The sequence below is a fragment of the Triturus cristatus genome, chromosome 5_2 (genome assembly GCF_964204655.1).
Source record: "Triturus cristatus chromosome 5_2, aTriCri1.1, whole genome shotgun sequence".
NCBI classification, from domain to species: domain Eukaryota; kingdom Metazoa; phylum Chordata; class Amphibia; order Caudata; family Salamandridae; genus Triturus; species Triturus cristatus.
Window position 1 is genome coordinate 133,367,252 of NC_140588.1, and position 20,147 is coordinate 133,387,398.

The window sequence follows — 20,147 nt, forward strand, 5'->3', positions numbered from 1 at the left end:
CTTTATCTGGGAATGTCACATGGGCAGTCAGATCCAGGTCCCAGGTCAGTCTCAGTGAAATCTGCTCGAATTAACAAGGAGACCGGTGACGGTTCCTTTGGAGGCCAAGAGGCAAGAACCTCTTGTTTTTCACTTGGAGGCTAGTTCTAACAGGTTTACAGTTGGAGGAGTACACTCTAACTCCAGCCAAAGGGTCCAGGACCCGGGGAGTACCTCTTGGGATATACCAATCCAGCAGAGGCCAGCAGAAGAGTTAAGCCAGGTCCACTTGGTAAGGGCAGCTGGGCAGTTGCAGGGAAAGACCTCTGGAAGCGTGTTGTGTCCCTGTAGCTCAAAAGAGTAAGTCAACCAACTTATCCATGGAGTCTCTTCTGGGGCCCTGGGTTCAAGGTAAGCAGGTCCTGTCTTTTTTTAGGATTCAGACAGCAAGGCTGTCCTGATTCTCCACAGGCCCAGGAATGTTTTGATGAGAGGTTATAAGGGTGCCAATTTTATATTCAGTGCCAGCCTGTGTGTGGGCGGTCACTCCTTTTGTCTAACCCTCAACCCATTCTGGCCAGCTCTTCCCTTTTACCTGGGTCTGGCTCCAGCCTGGCTAGTGAAACAAAGGACAGGCAGGCCCAGGTGTAAGCTGCATTTGTCAGTGACTAGGACAGTCATCTTCAGAAGTCAGGAAGGGGCTGGGTGCCACCCCAAGGCCATCCTGCTCAGAAGAGGAACACCCATCCCCACACATATGGTCCCCTGTCCAGAAGGAATACATATCATACGGGAGAGCCACTAACAGTCATGAGACCCTGGATACTGGCAAATAAGAAACATTAGGTTTCAGGTAGAAAAATTACAGCTTTCTAAAAGTGGCATTTTCAGAATAGTAATTTAAAATCTGACTTTACAATTCAAATCAGTGTAAGAAGTATTTTGCTAGCTGTTCCCAAACTAAAATGATCATTTACTAAGTGTAATATGGTAACTCAGTATTAGTCTAAGAAAGAGCTAGTCTTGCTGCAGTGAAAAAGGACTTTGGGAGTTTTTCACTACAAGGACATGTAAACTTAAGTACACATGTCCTACTTCTTAAATACAATGCACCCTGCCCTATGAGCCTTTAGGACCTATCTCAGAGTTGACTTATAAGTATTAAAAGGTAGTCTTCGGCCTGGCAAAAATGTCTATTTTGTAAGGTTGAAGTGAACAGCGCTATAAACTGCAGTGGCAGGCATGAGGCGTGTTTTAAGAGGGCACCTTTAGTGAGCGGCACAATGAGTGCTACAGCCTATTTGTAGCATTTCATTTATAAGCTCTGGGTACATGTAGCAAAATTGACTAGGGACTTAGAAGTAAGCTACATATGACAATTAGGTGCATACCAAGTTTACTATGTTTAAAATGGAGAGCACAAGCACTTTACCACTGATTGTTAAGCTAAGGTGTGCAGAGTCATGAAGACAAAACGCAGGTTCAGCAAAGGAAGGCAAAAATCTGGGGTGACTCTGGAGAAAGGGCTAGTTCCAACACAGACTATGGGCAGGATTTCTAACACAGGGTACATGTCTAGGTCCCAATTTAGCCAATACCTTTTAATTGTATTAAAAGTATACTAAAGGGGGTTTAAGTCAGGTCCCTGCATCCATTAGTCTGATTTTGTGTTATTCACATATTTCCTCCAGTTACTACAGCATACAGAATGGCAGGTGGGTCAGACCACTTCAACTATTGTCTATCTTCACTGGAGTGACCGTATTTAGCTCTTTTACAAGGAGCACAGCCAGACTCAACGTAGTTCTCTTCAATTCACGGATCTACTGTGACTATGTGTGCTTTTTTAGGTCAGAAATTGTTTTGCTTTTAGCCAATGCTTGTTTTTTATTTTAATGGAGCCCCCTCTGATCCTCTAACAATAACTTTTTGCAAAAAACATGGCAAAAAGTATTGGCAAAGTGAAAATGCAGGCATCCAGCACAGACCTATTTGTTTTGTGAATGCTTATTTTAGTTATTGATATACTTTAAAGCAAGCAATAGAATAGTTGGGAAATTTGCTACAAATTGTACACTTAGAATACACTCAACCAATTCCTTTGAGACCAATATGATTGCATTTAAAGAAACCTTAATAGGCAGTTTGGAGAGCATCCACAAAGGGCATTTTTGGAAAGTTAGTGGCAAATAAAGTCCCTCAATTATTTTTTAAAACAAAGGTATCCAACAAGATTGGATGGGTTTCAAAGTCAGCTCTAGACAAAACACACAGATGTAAGAATAACACCTCAAAGTTACATGAAGCAGTGTTCCATGTTCCGCATAAGAGCAGGCCCTCCTCAGGGAATCAACAGCAACATAGGAAGATACGGTAAGGAGGCAGGTTACTAATTTGAGTCGAGTCTGGGCACAAGTAGAGGTGTTTGACCTGCATAGGCACATTAGCTCAATCATAAGCTACAACAGCAGCAAAGCACTAGAGCCTGGCAGCTTCTGACACTTCCTCAACAGACACACCTTCCTTCAGGATTGACAGACTTCTTCATTCTCTCAGCAGACAGGTTGGTTTCCAGGCACTTAAGGTCAAGGGTACAGCTTTTCAGCAAGGCAAGACTCCAGGTGATGTCCCATACCTATCAGATGCTGACTGTTAGGCAAACACCTGTATACCATGCATAGCAGTCCACAGAGTACTCTGCAGAACACTCTTTTCCTTGGTTAAAGAGAGCTTGGAACTGAAACAGAAAGTGGGTTTGTGGATCCCACTTTTATACTTTAAAAAAAGACGGGAGATGCAGATTTTCGGTCTGCATCTTCAGAACGAATTTGAGCTAGTTCCTCTTTCAAGTGTCCTCCGCAGGCTGCACTCCATACGCCTCCTTTGCATAGAGTGATGCTCCTTACAGCAGGGTAGTCTCCAGCATGGAACACCCACAACAGAGGCACAAAGAGGTGTGAGCTGACAGCACCAGTCAATCAACAGCCACACAAACAGTTATCAGGGAAGAGACAGAAGACGAGCCGCAACTAAAGGGCTTCCTTTCACCTTAACAACTAAGACTACTGTCACTCCAGTCACTCCCACAATCTGCCAAATGGAAGTACCACATGAAGAAAATCAGCAGCTCCTCTCAGCAAAAGGCTTAGTTGAATCTCTGAAGGATTTATACACAACATTGGAGAGGCACACCAAAGCATGTGATGCTCTCTCATTTTAAATTCATAATGCAAATAAATGTTACAGTCCAAGCTTCAGAAAGCCAGCCCAAATGCATTATCTGACGTGCTTATATAGTCCAGTGGCCCAAAGGCATTTTAATAGAATATGGTGATCTTCATTTCATCCATATAGCATCAGTATGAAATACAGCCAATGCGTTTCATCCCGGATGTAGCAGGACTCCTTCAGGGTACTAATTCCTGATCAGATACTAATCTTTTCCTTATTATATCATATCCCTCCAATACGTTTAGAGTGAAATCTCATGCATATACTTTGTTTAATTCTAATTTATTTGTACGTAAGCAGGGTCCTTTTTAAATAGAGTAATCCACTGCCATCACTGCTCTAAATTCTACAGCCATGGCAGGGATGGTAGTCAATGTCAATTAAATAAGGGTATGCTTAGAGCACCCCTCCAGGTCACAGGATAGGTCCATTCCCTCAACCATGTCAAAGAAACAGGCCTAGGCCTCTGTGCACACATTGGATTGTTGTAAATCTATTTGCAAAATCAAAAACCGGGATACCACCAGATCCTTCTAGTTAGGCACTCAGGTAGGAAAACACAACTATACACAATGCAGAGGGCATTCAAGTGCCAACACTCCTTCATCCTGTTACTAATCAAATTGCTGCTAATTATGAAATCCAACACCACGCTTTATAGCAAACAGGACAATGCTTGTGTAGCGTATTCCAGTATCAAATCTCATTAACTGCCCTGCTACTCTTGAGTCATCAAGACCCTCCTGCCTCTTTAGTTGTATACTTGTAAATCTTTTTATATATAACACTTTTTCATTATCATTTGTCTTCTTAACAAGTGTAGGAAAGTGCCCCTTTTTGACATGGTCACCCTCCTTTTTCTGCGTGATATTTGATGCAACTTTGTCTGAAGTGCACTGGGTTCCTGCTAACCAGATCCCCAGTGCCAGTGTTCTTTCCTAAAAAGAAAGTAACTGGGCAATTGTTTCACAATTGGCAAGACCTTTAGCACCCCTGTAGGTCCCTAGTAAATGGTACCCCTGTTACCTAGGGCATGGGTGCTAAAGAGGGTCCCTAAGGGATGCAGCATGTATTGTACCAACCCTAAGGGACCCACACCAAACACATGCAGACTGCCATTGCAGGCTGCGTGAAATGATGCAGACAAAAGTGAAAACATGACATGGCACACACCCTGTGCGCCAAGTCCCCAGACATTGCATGAAATATATGTAAGTCATCCCTACAGCAGATCTTACAGCCTTAAGGCAGGTTGCATCATATTACCTATGTGGTCATATCTGCATGAGCAGATATGCCCCTGTGCTGTCCAGTTCAATTACTAGATAGCACAAGTGAACAGGGAAGCCATCTTAAGTATATGTGCTGGGTACTGGTCAATACGAGTCCCCCAGCTACATGATTGCTTCACTGAAACCTATGGTGTTTAGTATCAAACACCTTGTCTTTATAAATCCACAGTGATGCCAGTAGTATATTTATCAAGACAATCAGCCAGAGAGCACTTTAGAGGTGCCCCCTGAAAACCAATCAGCCTCTAGTGTGATTGCTGACTGGTATAGAGCAGCCTGCCACCATAGACATGTTTCTGACCCCCTGCAGGTGAGAGCCCAAAATCTCCGAGGGCAAAAATAATGCCTGCTCTGGCCGGAGATATTGTCCCCTGCTCCAAGCAGGATGGCTAGTAATCAGCCTATCAAGGCAGTACACTTCAAAGGCTTCTTCCACCTTTAGTATGTGACCCCGGCTTTCCCCAAAGAGGGAAAATGCCACCCCCTTCCCAGGGCCTATTTGGCATGAGAACAGATGGGAAAATTAGCTAACCAGGAGGCATCTTCACTATCAGACTAATTACACCCCTAAGATGGGCTACTTGAAGTTAACACGAAAAGTAGAATTTCACCATCTTAGGTTTTGGTGAAATTAGATACACTGGATCAGGGTTATACCCACTTCCCACAGGAAGTGGTCATATAGGGGGTGTAGGCACCCGAAAGGTAAGTAGCCCATTAGCTACCACCATACACTCCCTTAATGCCCCTAATTTAGGTTGCACCCCTGACAGTAGGAACTGAGATTCGATGGACACAAGAAATATGGGACAAGGAAGAGCAAAGAGAGAACTGAGGACTAGCTGTGAACCTTTTGGCACCAAAACCCTGTCTGCCTGCACCTGTCCCGACAATCTTGACAAACCAACTCGTCCTGCCAATGTGCATCTGCCAAGAACCCCAGTCGACTGCTAAAATATTGCAAATTGCCACCAATCTCCCTTGGAGTAGAGGAGATACTACCCTGCAGCTTGCAGGCACCATACGGCAAAGTCCGGTCCACCGTTATGCCGCCCTCCGGTTCCACCAACACAGCAGCCACTCAGGAAGAGGTACTCATGCTTCAGAAGGTCAGATCCATCTCCCCACAAAGTGAGGAGATGCCAGGACCAACTGGAGCTGCACAAGACCAATACCTGGGGTGCCAAACCCCTTGCAGCAAACAAAGCCTGTTTGACTCCAGTCCGGACTCCAAAGACTCAAAGACTGAGCAGCCTTCAAGGGATGTCAGCACCACAGAGACCCACTTCGAGAGAGGCCCAGCTGTCCTGTGTTTGTCCCCTAAACCAGCGAGACCGACAACCATGTGTCCCTATGACTCACAAGTACAGCCTAACTACTCTGCACCCAAGCCCCCCAACCCGGATTCCCAATAACCGACTGAGCTTCCTTGCTCCCAGGGCCCTCACGAACAGAGCTCCCTATTGGGAGCTCCCAGACTTGTCCCCAAGTCCTCTTCTGCAGCAAGTTTCTAGGTGCCCACCGCCTCTCCATTGATGTAGAACACAAAGCTACCAACCAGACCAGCACCTCTGCACCCAAACGCTCCAGGGCAGGTAAAGACTGCTTTTGGTATTGTGGACCTTGGCACTCTACCATCTTTTGTCCTGAATTACACCCCAGGAAACATATTGCAAGTAATTGTATGCAGTACATGCCTTTTTACCAGAGAAAAGCATTAACATATAAAGACATATTTAAGTGAAAATGTTACTTACCTGTAGGCATCAATATCTCGAAAAGTACTTACTTTATCCCAAAGATTTTGGTATTGAAATATATATAAAAAATAGGTTTTGTTTTTCTAAACTGCTTTTGGATTTATTCTTGAGTGTGTGTTTCTTTTATTGCCTCTGTGAGTACAAACAAACAGGGGTGGCTGCTTTCTTTGGGTGCAGGGGCTGTGCCCCACTACAATTTTCCTGCTTTATTTACAATCAATAAATAAATAATCACATTAAAAGCTGCCTATAGTGATAATTTAACTGTTTGGATGGCACATAAAGCAGAAGAACAATACGCACTTTTCAGATGTTGCGCTTAGTTGGAGTCCTACTCTGACGCTCACTTCATGCAAGAGTCAGGCAGGCACTTTCACTGATACATGCGCTAGTGCGCATGTGTCAAACATCATGGATGCCTATGGGCTTAAATCACTTCAGCCCTGGCTTTCAATTATCTGGAGGCTTTGGTTTCCACCCCTAGATGGCGCGCAGTAGTGCCACTTTTTGCAGCTGCCCCGGGCAGCATGAGCATCAGCTCGGGAGGAGTGACTGCATGGCATTGATTAATGGCTCCCCACTCTACCCTTTCACAAGTCATCATAGGATGGGGTGGGATCAGTAAGTATCATGGACACAGACCCCACAGCGCCCTATGACGAGTTGCCAAAGAGTGGGATTCCCCACTCTTCCAGCCTCCAAAAGCCTCACTGAGCCACCATCACTGCTGGGCAGCAGAAACAATGGGTAGGCAGGCCACAGTGGTTAAATGTTGCTTGCTAAGGGACAGATTTGTTTTTGGGGGCTAGTGACAAAGTTTTTGTGTGATTACATTTAGGATCCGTTGTTGGGGCATCCTGGCAATTATTCATTCCAGAATCGATTGCTTGGGGGTAAATACAGTAATATTAAATAACCACTACAACCTAATAATTGGATAAACTCACTCTAGCACAAACCTACCTATAGGCTAGTTTAAATGGGTGACTGCTCCTGTACCTATGTATGCACCCGCCCCTCTTCTCCCCTGTTCTCCATTGGCTGGCCTCTTAAATGCTGGCCAGCCATTGGAGAAGAGGTCAGTCATTCAGATTAGGCCCCGTCCTTTTCGGATCGGGGGGCGTGTTTTTTGCGAGAAGTCTCAGGGAGGAGACAACAGCAAAACACGCCCCCGAATCCGAAAAGGACGCTGCGTTTCTCCGAGGCATTTCTGCTCTGCCTCGGAGAAAGGCGGTGGTGTCTTCCGGTGCCCTCGGCTTGTTTGTAATCTCGTAGAAAGAAGGAAGAGATTTCTCGTTGAAAATGTAATCTTCCCCGACCTTCGTTTTCCCTTCTCTAAAGTTAAATAATAATAACGGCAGTTCTTGTTATTTTAACCACTGTCAACCAGACATGCGTACTTGTGAGCGTTGCCTTTGCTCGCTTCAACCAATCGAGTGCTAACCAATCGGGTGCCGCTGTACTGTTCATTTATACAAACAGTATAAAAGCAGCGTCGGGAATGGTTTATGTGAATGGCTATGTCTCACTCGAGTTGTGGAGCCTACCTAGTGTGGTGCAGGAAGCGCGGGCACGGTGTATTGAAATGGAACGCAGGCGGCAAGGTAAGTTATAGAAAACGTTGTGCTTAGCCAACTCACCTGAATCACACACACAGTAATTAGCTCCTCATCCGGGCGCCAAGCTGTTTGTAGGAGGCGGGTGGGACCGGGGTTAATTGTTTAGCAGCATGGGGAGAGAGGGCAAGAAAGCAGGCTGATGGTGTGGTACCATCATTACAGATGGGAGTGTTAACAAACCGTGCCTTCTATGTGTTAGAAAAATGAGCGAAATTATGTTAATGTAAATCAGTGGAGCCAGGCGGCAGGGACACTGCTGTTTGCATTGCCTTAATGCAGACAAAAAGCTCTTTACGCACCTTTTGATGATTGGCGCCCTGGGCCCAGCTCGCCCTTCGTATAAGTGTCGGGAAAAAAGTCTCTGGAGAGACTCGTGTTCGGCGGTGGGCTGCGGAAAGGGGTTCGTGCAGGGTCCCTTTCAAGCAGGGCTTTAGTGGGCCGGGTCTAAAAGTCAGGTGCTGAGACGGGTCACTGCCGGCTCTCCATTTTTGTCCTCACCCACGGGAAAAGAAAAACTCAACTCTGCAACAGTATCACTGGACTTCAAAGAGACTCGTTTTAGTTCTTTCAGTCTCACCATTTTAGAACTGAAGCGTTTTCAATATGCTGTACTTCCAAGGCATGATTGTTGCTTTTTTGTGTTACGCATCTAACCACCATTGACAAAGCTAATAGTACTGGCTTGTTGTCAGTGTATTGTTAGTTGCTGGATTATACATCTGAAAGCAATTTCATAAGTAGCAAAATACCAGTCGGGCGGCACATAATGCTAAGCATAGGTTTTCAGCGTGTGCTTTTACGCCACGCCCATAATCGCATCGGCCACGCCCCTCCCCCCCCCCCCCCCCCCCCCACACCAGTGTTTTCATCCCTCTCAAAGCCCAGCCTCCAGCTAATTCTAAGGGCAGTATCTAGGAAGGTACACCTGAAACAGGCTTGGGGCATCAGCCTTAAAAACCTAGCCGCATCCTGGAAAATCACCCTGACGGCAATAGTATACTAAAGTCAGATTATGAGCTATACAAATGTCATATAAAACAATTTCCTGCCCTTCGTCTCGAACCCTTAGGCGTCTCGAGATCTCAGCCAGAGTCGGACTGTTGCATAGGGCAATGAGGCAGTGTCTTTTGGGCTGTTGTGACACCCTGCATTTCATCAGTTGGTGGGCCTGACTTATTGGGTTGGTTTTCGTTGTTGATTTCCCTGATATTTAACACAAACGTTCCCTGCAGCAAGCAACAAGCATTTACAATGCAATGGTCTCGGCATTGGTAAAGTTAGAGCTATTGGCATTGCTCATGACATTATTTTTGTTTTTGTTTTTGTTTTTAAAACATTTAAAGAAACGGCATTGTCATGAGCAATGCCAATAGCTCTAACTTTAACAATGCTGAGACCGTTGCATTGTAAATGCTTGTTAGTAGTGCTGCCGCTTAGTTCTTCCTTTCTTTCTCTAAGGGCAATTGGAAGAAATAGGGAATACTAGCTCTGTAGGTCAAGCGCCCACTGCAGTGGGGTTTTTGTACAGAGCTTATCCAGAACTCACCTCTTTGAAGGAACTTTCATATGTTATAATGAAGAAAAATGAGGATTGGTGAAGTGAAATATATGCCTATGATTACACAATTTTGGTCACATACGTAATCTGAGATTAACCAAAGGATTTTTGGTTCACATCGTGCAAAACAGTAACTAGATGGGTATCTCTTTCTTCCATTTTACATCAAAGGGGAATAATCTTTCTTCAATTATTGGCCTATGAGGTTAGAGCATAATTGGCAAGCGGAAGCCACATGAATTGAGTCAGGACAAGAAAAGACAGGGAGAGAGAATACAACATGATCCAGAATGTGTAAAATAAAGGGAGAGGTTGACAATATTGGAGAAAGGCATGGGGGAATAGAAACATGGAGAGGTGGTGAGAACATAACTTATATTTACATTTTAATTTTGCACTGACCATTCTTCTTAAGAGATCATTAATCAAAATGTCATGAAACTGTTGGTTTTACCAAGCAAGTGCAGCGAAGAGGCAACTGTGAACGTAGGTAAGATAATTAAAAACCTTGTTGCAATGTACAATTTGCACACTAAGGTAACATGTTGAACATATTTATTGCAGTAAAATATATGGCCGTTTTTCCTGCGATTAAATATTTCAAGCCCCATATTCACAATTGCTTCATTAACCTTCTTGCTTTTTCACACAATTCTTTATTTAAATGTGCTCTATAATGCTCCGTTTTCCTCTCTTTTTTAAAAATGTTCTCAGGGGAGCACCCCTTGCACTCTCCTTATGGCAGTCTGACTAGCGCGCTTCACTCACTTGCTACATAAAACTCAGCCCTACCTTTCACGCCACACCACTTTGAAATGTCACCAGCCGCCACTGACAACACATTCTTAGCCCCTATCCTCTTATAAGCCTAAACTGCTCACCGACACTACAACAAAAGAGAACATTTGGGTTTGTTACTTGTGCCTTTGTAAATCAATAAGATCGCCTGGACTGTCTGCACAGTGTACCTCGTTTTGGTGCAATATGTAGAGAGAAAGCTTCCTACAACAAGACTCACAAAATAAAGTGCTAATTAACACAAAACAAAGGCTAGTAAGTGTAACAATATGTCAGATGTATCAATACATGATTGGGCCGCATTGTATCATGGACCTGTAGGATGTGGGTGTGCAAATCTTTCTAGGAGTGACGAATCAAGATACTGTTTCAACAATTCTTCCCCTGGTTTTATTCAAAAGCTTTTTATTCAAGACCATGTAGGTATGTCATGGAGTAGGAATTCCTAGAAGTCCTAAAGCTGCAGTGCTTGGTTTCTCAATAGGCTTTGTATTGACCCAGATTTCTGACCCTTCCTCTCTTTCCTTTCAGGTTTCAACACTAAAGCGGCAGGAGACCCCCCTCCCAGTGGACCCTAGGGAGAATAGAATGGTACGTATCAGTAATAAAAGAAGAAATACAAATAAATAAAATTTCAAAAAATCATAACCAACCCTCCGGTCTCTCTTGTGATCTTTTCCTTCTTCTATTCTTTTTAGCTTTAACTTTTAGGTTTCTTCTTCCTAGTTTGCCACCTATTCTCTTTGTAGGCTTCAGCTTCCTCCTTTTCACAAATCTTCTGCGTTTCTTTTTTACTAATACTGTCTTTCCTGTTCCTATTCTAATTGGGCTTTGCTGATGGAGCAAGGACTCGTAGAAAAGAGACTTGCTTGGAAGCAATCCTCTCATTTAACTCCCTAACACTGTATTAATTATGTATTTTGTAAAACTAATACGCATTACATCAAACTGAGGGCTAGAGAAGCTTGCCTATGTGTTTACTAACATAAGTAACTCAAGTGAAGTTCTAAAATGGCTGATAACGGGAAATCATTTTTGCGCACGCGTCAACTGCATCTACGCAGTATGACGAGCTGTCGCTTGGAGGGAAATTCTTGCGCATGAGCAGAAAATACTAAGATGGCAGATTAAAAGCTCACATGCATGGCATCTGCTTCGGTAAAAATGAACTAGGCTATTTTACTAATGCTAATGCGGGGAAAGTATTAATAAATAAATAAGATTAGCGTAGAGATGGGGGGCATACTGTGAAACCATTTATTCTTGAAAATAATATTTGTCTTTCTGACTTTCTTATTAATGCACATTTGGGTTTCTTGTATGAGTCGAGAGTCTGTTAATCACATGACCTCCGCGCATGCCTGGTGAGATTGAGCCGGAAGAGTGACGATACACTTGAACGCGATCCAAGGACACAAAAGTTACATACCCTGGTAACCAACGCTGAAGATCTCTGGATGATTAGATGTACACGACAAAATAAACAAATGTTTCTAATAAGATGTGAATACGGGTGGGAATAACGTTTTTTGAATAAAAAGTAAGGGGTTGGATTTATGAACAATGGAATGATAGACTAAGATGAGGTAAACATTGACTTAGCAATCCTGACTGAATCATGGCTTAACGAATCCTCATCTCCATGCCTGGACCTCCTAGTTCCTCCCAACTACAACATTGCAAGGCTGGATAGGCAATCTAGCAAAATAGGGGAGGCATTGCCTGCATTTACCGCTCTAACCTCCTTGTCACGGAACTCTTGGCAGATACCACAGACTCCTGTGAATACCTCGTACTCTCCATATGCAACAGCACCACTCAACTGTGCAATCTGCACAACTTTTACTACCCCCCCCCCCCCCCCAGGCACAAATGATGTTTTTACTGACCACTTCATGGAACTCATCACAGCCAAGGTTTCCTCCAACTCAAAACACATTTTCTTTGGTGATTTCAACCTGCACTGGAACGACCCAAGGATCCTCATGTCAACACCATCAAAGATCTCCTGGCCGACCAAGCCCTAACCCAAGTCTGCTCACTCCCTACACACTCGAAAGGCGCCACTCTAGACTGGATCATCACTAAGGAATCATCAGTCAAGCTTATCGCTATAGACCCTTGTGACTGGTCTGACCACCACGCTATCACTTTCCTACTACCTGGTCCCCTCAAGACAAGAGCACCACAACAGGTGATTCCTAAACGCTGGGTTAGAGACACCAAGAACCTTGATCCCAGGGAACTGGCAGCTTGCTGCAAGTCTGACCTCCCCCCCCATATCACAACGGTCAATGACCTCAACGATCATTACTCTGGGACTATAACTAACATTCTTGATGACCTTGCCCCGCTAAAACTAAAAAGAACCCAAATCAAAGACAGAAACTCCTGGTTCAATGGGTCCCTCAACAGTGATAGGAGATCCCTCCGGCAGTCAGAAAGAATCTGGCGACAGCACCCCTCAGCCGCACATTTAAAACTTCTCCGCCAGGCCAGAAATGCCTACAACAGAAACATCCTCAACTCAAAAAAAAAATTCTTCAGATCTGAACTCGGGAACGCCAAGAACAGACCCCGCAAACTCTTCGAACTGGTCAAACACCAATCAAACTAACTGGCCAAAACATCGAAAGAAACCCCCAAGTCACTAGTATCATCTGCGGAATTCTCCTCCTTTTTCTCTGACAAAATCACAGCCTTAGGAAACGAACTTAGATCTGCTACTTACTCTCAACCCCTTCCGGATCTGCCTCCTCCCTCCGTGCCACCTCCTCAGGCTTCATCTAAAAACCAAGCACACTGGACCGACTTCAAAATCTACGACGAACACTCCATCTCGAAAATCCTTTCCACCTTAAACCCGAACAACCACTTTATTGACCCACTCCCCTCTAACTGCCTAGCTGCCGCCACCCAATCCTTCATTACTAGCTGGACTGCAATAATTAACGCCTCCCTTCTTCAGGGATTCATACTCGACTCTCTGAAAGCTGGCCAAGTCCTCCCAATTTTAAAAAAAAACTTCGCTGGATCCTGCCTCCCCTGACGACTTTAGACCTACTTCTAACATCCCACTCTTAGCTAAAGTTCTGGAGAAGTGTGTGCAACAGCAGCTGAGCCAACACATCACCAACTTCCACCTACTAGATGACTTCCAATCCAGTTTCAGGCCTGGGCACAGCACGGAAACCACAATTCTCCACATCGTGGATGATGCCCTCCAAGCCCTTACCAAGCCAAAACCTGTCTCCTATTCCTCCTAGATCTGTCCTCGGCTTTCGACACTGTCAACCATGAGAAACTACTCGAATGCCTCAAACTCAGGAAGGGAATGGATGGCTCTGTTCTTGAATGGTTTAGGTCCTTCCTCCACAACCAATCACAGAGATTCATAATTAACGGTAACCTGTCTGCTCCCGCCACGGTCACGGTTAGAGCCACCCAAGGATCAACCTTGTCCCCACCCTCTTCAACCTTTACCTAGAACTGCTTGCCGAAGTACTACACACCCCGAATATCTCATGTCACATGTACGCTGACGACACCCAGCTCTACATCAAGATCTCCTCTCTCAACGAGATTCTTTCCCTGAATGAAACCTTGAAATTGACTGTCGAATGGATCTCCTCCAATCAACTCAAACTCAACGCAAAGAAGACAGAATTTCTTCTAATTTCCCCACCCAAAACCAACCCTGAGACTAAGGTATGGATTGAGGCCATCACAGCCTTAAACTGCCCTCCGACCATCGTGGACTCGGCCAAATCCCTTGGAATAACCTTGGACTGCAACTTGAACATGCGGGACCACATCAACTCGATGGCCAAATCAGCCAGATTCCAACTGAGCTATCTAAGGAAACTGAAACCCTTCCTTGATACTCCCGACCTAAAAATGGCAGTTCAGGCACTAGTCATCTCTAGACTGGAATATGGCTGCTCTACCCTCTCGGGTTTACCCAAGATCTCCCTGGCACCTTTAAAAGCCTGCCTCAACACGGCCGCCAGGCTACTAACAGGCTCAAGGAAGTTCGACCACATTTCACCACATCTGAAAGCTCTGAACTGGCTTCCTCTACAGGCCAGAATCCAACTCAAAATGGCATGAATCACGCACAAGGCATTATATTCAAACTCCCCTGCATATCTTGCCCAGAATCTTGTGATATCCAGAGGAACCAGAAACTCGCGGTCCACCAGAGACCTCTTGCTCCAACCTGCACTTTTACAGAAAAAGAAAACTTACAAGCGCGCATTCTCTGGGGTCGCACCAAGAATATGGAATGCACTCCCGCCCGCCATCAGAAAAATCCCTTCTCTGGCTCGCTTAAAAAAGGATGCCAAAACCTTCCTAATGGGCAAATTCCTAGCCTAAATTTTGCCTCAATTTCACACAGAGACCTTGCTCTATTTCCTTTCTAATGCATCCCCTGGAATACACAGACACTATCCTCCCGGCACCCCTGGGCATCCCGACATGGACCTTGAGACCTTCATTTCTCATAAAATGTAAATTGTATTTTGTCTCTTTTATCCCTTTGTATCTAGCCCAACCCTCAAAGTCTTTTTTGTATACTACTGCTTGATTCCTGTAAAGCGCTCTGATACCCTAGCAGGTCAAGTTTGGCTCTATAAAACTCAAAAATAAATAAATAGGTATAAGCATGGTGTGATGATCTTCCCCCTTGCCTGTACAATCAGAGTTAGTATTTTTACGAAATTGAAACATTAATGGGTAGTACATTAATATTGAAAGGTATAATTGTAATAGTCTTAGTTAGTTAGTCGGACGGAGATTTGCTGAATGCTGCAGAGCTTGGTATGCTGTTGGAGTATCGAGAGATGCTGTTGAAGAATCGAATGCAGAACCATCTATCTTAAATTAATTGATTTAGAAGAAGATTGTGGAAGAATCTCAAGGAGAAAGAGTGTGTCAGAGAGGGGTGCTACGCAAGCGTCGGTCTTAGAGAGGTCATCTATCCTGTCCTGATTCCTGCCCTGAAGCCTTTGTCGCCTGATCTTTCCCAGGGGACCCTTACCAGCCCTTTGGCCAGGGGGTTGGTTTTCACACCATCCTAGGTAACTATAATTTTTCGTGAATGTGTAGATGCTCTTCTCTCTCTATCCTCTCTCCTTTCTGAGCACACGCCATTGCAAGATATAAAGTATGTGTTTGATGATTGATGAATTGAAATCTTCCTTCCAATGAGTGACGGAGACTGCACTGTACTTTGAGGTGGTTCACATGAAAATTAATTTAAATAAAGATTTTAACATTTTCCCGAGTCTGTGGTTATTTCATTGCAATAAGAGAAATAATTAATGTCATTTCACCATCAACTAGTTCAACTAATGGTCCATCGACCAGAGGAAAGAACTTTTTGATCTGTGAAAGATTAGTTGAGGAAAAGAGGTGACTACTCACGAACATTTTAGAAAATCATAAACTTTGACTCCAGTGGTTTTACAAGACTGTGTATGTGTGTTTATGGGCCCAGGTGAGTATATGGTAGTGGAGTATCTGTTGCTGGTAAGCTGCTGGATCACTGCTTTCTGTTTACTCTCTTTTGGTCGATTCTTCTTTCAACCTGACTATTCCTTTTCTTTTTACATAAAAATGGAAATCCTGCCTTACAGCAGACAAACAAAACAACCGCCAAACTTTTCAGAAACCTATGAGTTACTGTCACTATCATCTCAAGCTCCCTATTAAAGGTTAAGTCGTTCGTAGAGTTTCTGGTGTAAATCACGACTCCCCCTTTTCAGCCACTTCCACCCCCTCTCCTTATACACCACAAACCCCCTTTACCTTTTACACTGTCGTCACTTTGCTGGCAACGTAAAAAAAACACAAGGAAGAAAACAAATCTAGTGGGGTAGGAGCGAGGAAAGTTTTCAGCAGTGTTTCCACTGAGAGACCTACCTAGAAAGTCACGACCCTCCCGTAGGTCGTGGGGCTGGTTCACAGCTCAAGAAGGCAAGCTGAAGCAGATAAATCAAAGACAGCCTGGTACCATCTTTCTTTTTTTCTTAAAGTCAACCCATTCTTCTAGAAAGCCATTTCAAAACAGTAGTTCAAGCCCTCCTACTTTCACCTCTGGATAATTGTGATACCGTACTCCATGGCGTATCAGATTCCACACTGGCACCCCTTAGGGACATCCTATACGCCTCAGCACTTCTCATCCAGGGCTTGAGGAAATATGATTACATCACCCCATCCTGATGGAACTCCATTGGCTCCCATTGCCGGCCTGCACCATCTTGAAAACCAACAGCAACAGTTACAAAGCCCTCATAACCAGCACCTCTACTCATCTTGTAGGCCAGCTCACAATCTCTGGTGACTCCTGGCATAACCGCATCCAGGATACCAGACAGCTGGCCTTTCCCATCTATGCATTCGGGATCTGGAACAGCATCCCTGTGACAATCAGGACCACCACAACGCAGCTACAGTTGAGGAAAAAGTTGAAGACACACCTTTATAAAGAACACTTCAATATACTAAATCATGCTACTTCCTCTCCTCTTTCTAATTGACTTTATGCTGGTCTTGGACCATGTAGAATGCTCCACTGGCTTTTGGGTAGGTTTACACTGCATGCTTTTCATATAGATACATACATACATGGATAAATATAAGCATATGCAGATTCCACCTTTAAGTACTACATTCTGGGAAGATCTCACTTTTAAAACTGTATGTGTGGGAGGAAAGCACACCACAAGATCTCTTGTAGCCTTTAAGATAATTCATACACTCAGCTTGGTCTGTAACAGAGCTGATCTGCTCTGCCCAACTTGGTTTGATGTAAGAGGAATTGTGTTGACAAACCCAGAACAGCAGATAAGTTATAAAAGGTCCTCGAACCAAGAAGCCAACACAGAGCCCCATAACATGAGCTATTTACACATCTCCACCCTTGTGCTACAAATTATCAACTCGCATAGAGGTACAAAGATTCCAGGTACTTAACCTAGGTGAGGTAGCAGTAAAGAATGATTTTGGGAACAAGAGATGTGGCTAGGTTGCTGACCAACCTGGCCACTTAGAGACAGAACTCTTCTCCTGGAGCCATACATCGGTCATTATCCCCAATATTTCTTTCATCAAGTTGAACAGAGAGAGATGAAGGGTGCACCGAAGGGTCGGAAGATGCTGGGCTCTGTCCTGGGGCAGTCAGTGTTGTTAGAGGACCCTTTACTGGCTGTGGTCTTCATGAAGCCAGGTAGCGGTGTGTCTGCTGAGGACCAGAGGAGAGACAGCCTCCGGCAAACCTGAGAATGCACCCGCACTTGTGCTGCTGTGTCGGGCAGCATTGGAGACCACTCCACATATCAGGATGGCAGGGACACATGGCGGCTGAGGGGACCACTGAGAAGAGAACTGTCTGAGAGGCTACCTGCCCATACTCGAGGGCATACAGCATCTGCCATCTTTAATTTGCAGCGAAGAAGCAGGTGACTCTAGGTGGGCCTGAAGGGGAAGATAATTCAAGACTCACTGGGAAGGCTTGCCACACTTCAAATGGATCTCCTACATATATATTGTAGGAAAGTGACCCTTTTTGAATGGTTACCCCCCACTTTTTGCCTGATATCTTATGCGCTTTGACTGAGTGTGCACTGGGTCCCTGCTAATCAGGTTCCGGTGGCTGTGTTCTTCCCCAAAACTTTAACTTTGTTTTCACAACTGGCCCACCTCAGGCTCACATGTAATTTCCTTGTAAAAGGTACCAGTGGTACCAAGTGCCTTGTGATTATAGAGGGCTGCAGAATGTATTGTGCCACCATCAGAGGTCCGGCATCAAACACATACACACTGCCATTGCAGACTGTGTGTTCTGGTGCAGACAAAACTTGAGTCCGCATGGCATACATCCCTGTGTGCCAAGTCCACCAACCACTGCCTGTGGCATAGGTAAGTCACCCCTCTAGCAGGAATCATTGCCTTAAGGCAGGGTGCACTGTACCATAGGTGAGAGCACATCTCCATGAGCAATGTCCCCCTACAGTATCTGTGCCATTCACAGACATTGTAAGTGCAGTGGAGACATGTTGAATGCATGGGCTGGCTGTTTGTCATTACAAACTCCACAGCTCGGTGGTGGCTTTACAAAATGCTAAGGAATTTGGTATCAAACTCCTCAGCATAATAAACCCCCACTGATGCCAGGGGTGGATTTATTATATGATGAACTCAGAGAGCATCTTAGAGATGCCCCCTGAAAAGCGACCAACTCCCTGGTGTTAAGCTGACTGGTCTGCACCTGCCTGCCACACACAGACATTTTTCTGGCCCCCTGAGGTGGAAACCCTTGTGCTCTCGTGGATCAGGGACAAACTCTGCTTGGGGTGGAGGTACTTCAACCAAGCCCCAAGCAGGAACAGCATTTATGGCGGTGAGCCTCAAAGGCTCACTGCCCTTTAATATGCTAGCCAGGCCCTCTCCAGTTAGTGGAGACGCACGCCCCCTTGACCAAGCCCTTCTTTTGGCAGCAAGATTGGCAAAATAAATTTGTCCCAAATATTAGACCCAATCAGGTTAGGGGAATGCCCCCTCCCCAAAGGGAGGGGACATTCTAAGGTGTAGTCACCCTAAAGGCAAGTATCCATTGGTTGTTATCTGCCAGTAGTTGTAACATCCCTACATTCTGTATTTAGGGGCACCCCTGAAACTTGATCCTCAGATTCCTGTGACCCAAGAAGAAAAGGACGAAAAAGACACAGTGCAGCCGAGCCTGGAAGAAGACTACTGATTTGGCTCTAGCCCTACCGGCCTGTCTTCTGCTCAAAGACCCTGCAAAGAAAACAATGCCTGTTCCATGGCCATCAACCTCAAAGAGCCCCAGGAAGGCTGAAACTCTTCAGCCAAGACCAGATCTCCCAAGGACAATAGCGCAGTCCAGAAAAACTCCATCTTCAAGGGTTCTGGATCGAGGCGAATCTGCAACTCCTACCCACTCTGCACCCAACCACCACGGCCCAAGTTTGATTGGCTCACCTGTCCTGCAAAGTCTCTCCAGTGATCCTGACCTCGTTCTCCAACGGATACTGACCTCTGCTGCAGCCTCAACACAAAGGAGTCCCCCAGACCACGACCGGCTTTGGTAAAGTAAACCAGACACCAAAAGGTACACCTGCATTCTCAGCCCCCTGATTTTAGGGAGCCCAGCTGACGGTGCACAGGTGTCCCTCAACTGTCCAACTTACCTGCCCAGTCGTAGTCACCTTCATCCAGCCTCCTGGCTCGTGCCTGCGGCCCTCCTTGTGCGACCAAGATTCCCCATTGAAGCACATTGGCGCCAGATGCTGATTTTGCACCCGTCAGCCCCTCTGCCGCTGGTGGTATAGCTTTGGTTCAGCCTTGTGGCCCTCCTTGTGCTAATCTTAACTCTCCGGGACTGTGCCCTAAAACCACGGGTACTTTTCTTCAAACCGTGCCTCTTCGAGGTATTCCCAGTCTCTATTGGGCTCAGTGACCTCTGCACTCAGCCGCCCCTATGCTGTTGGTGAAATACCTACCTTTAACTGACCCTTGCTCAGTGTTAGTCCAAACCCTTCAGACTGGAATTGTTAGTTGAGTACTTACCTGCTAATGCATAACACTATTTTCCTTCCATAGGATAGCATTGCATGCTCATCCTATTGCATACAAAAGCCTATTTCTATTGCAAAGTTCTACCGTTCTAAACTGATATCACTGAAGTATTTCTATTACTGTAAGGCATTGTTTACTGCCTTGCAAAACAATTATAACTGCATTTGAAAAGTAATGCTACTTTTAAACGGTTACCTACAACTAAGCTCCTCTTGGCTCAAAGAACAAAATAACAAAGTAATAACTTTTTATGCAAAACAATTGGTCTGGATTCCGTCTTTGAATGTGTGCAATCCTTTCTTGC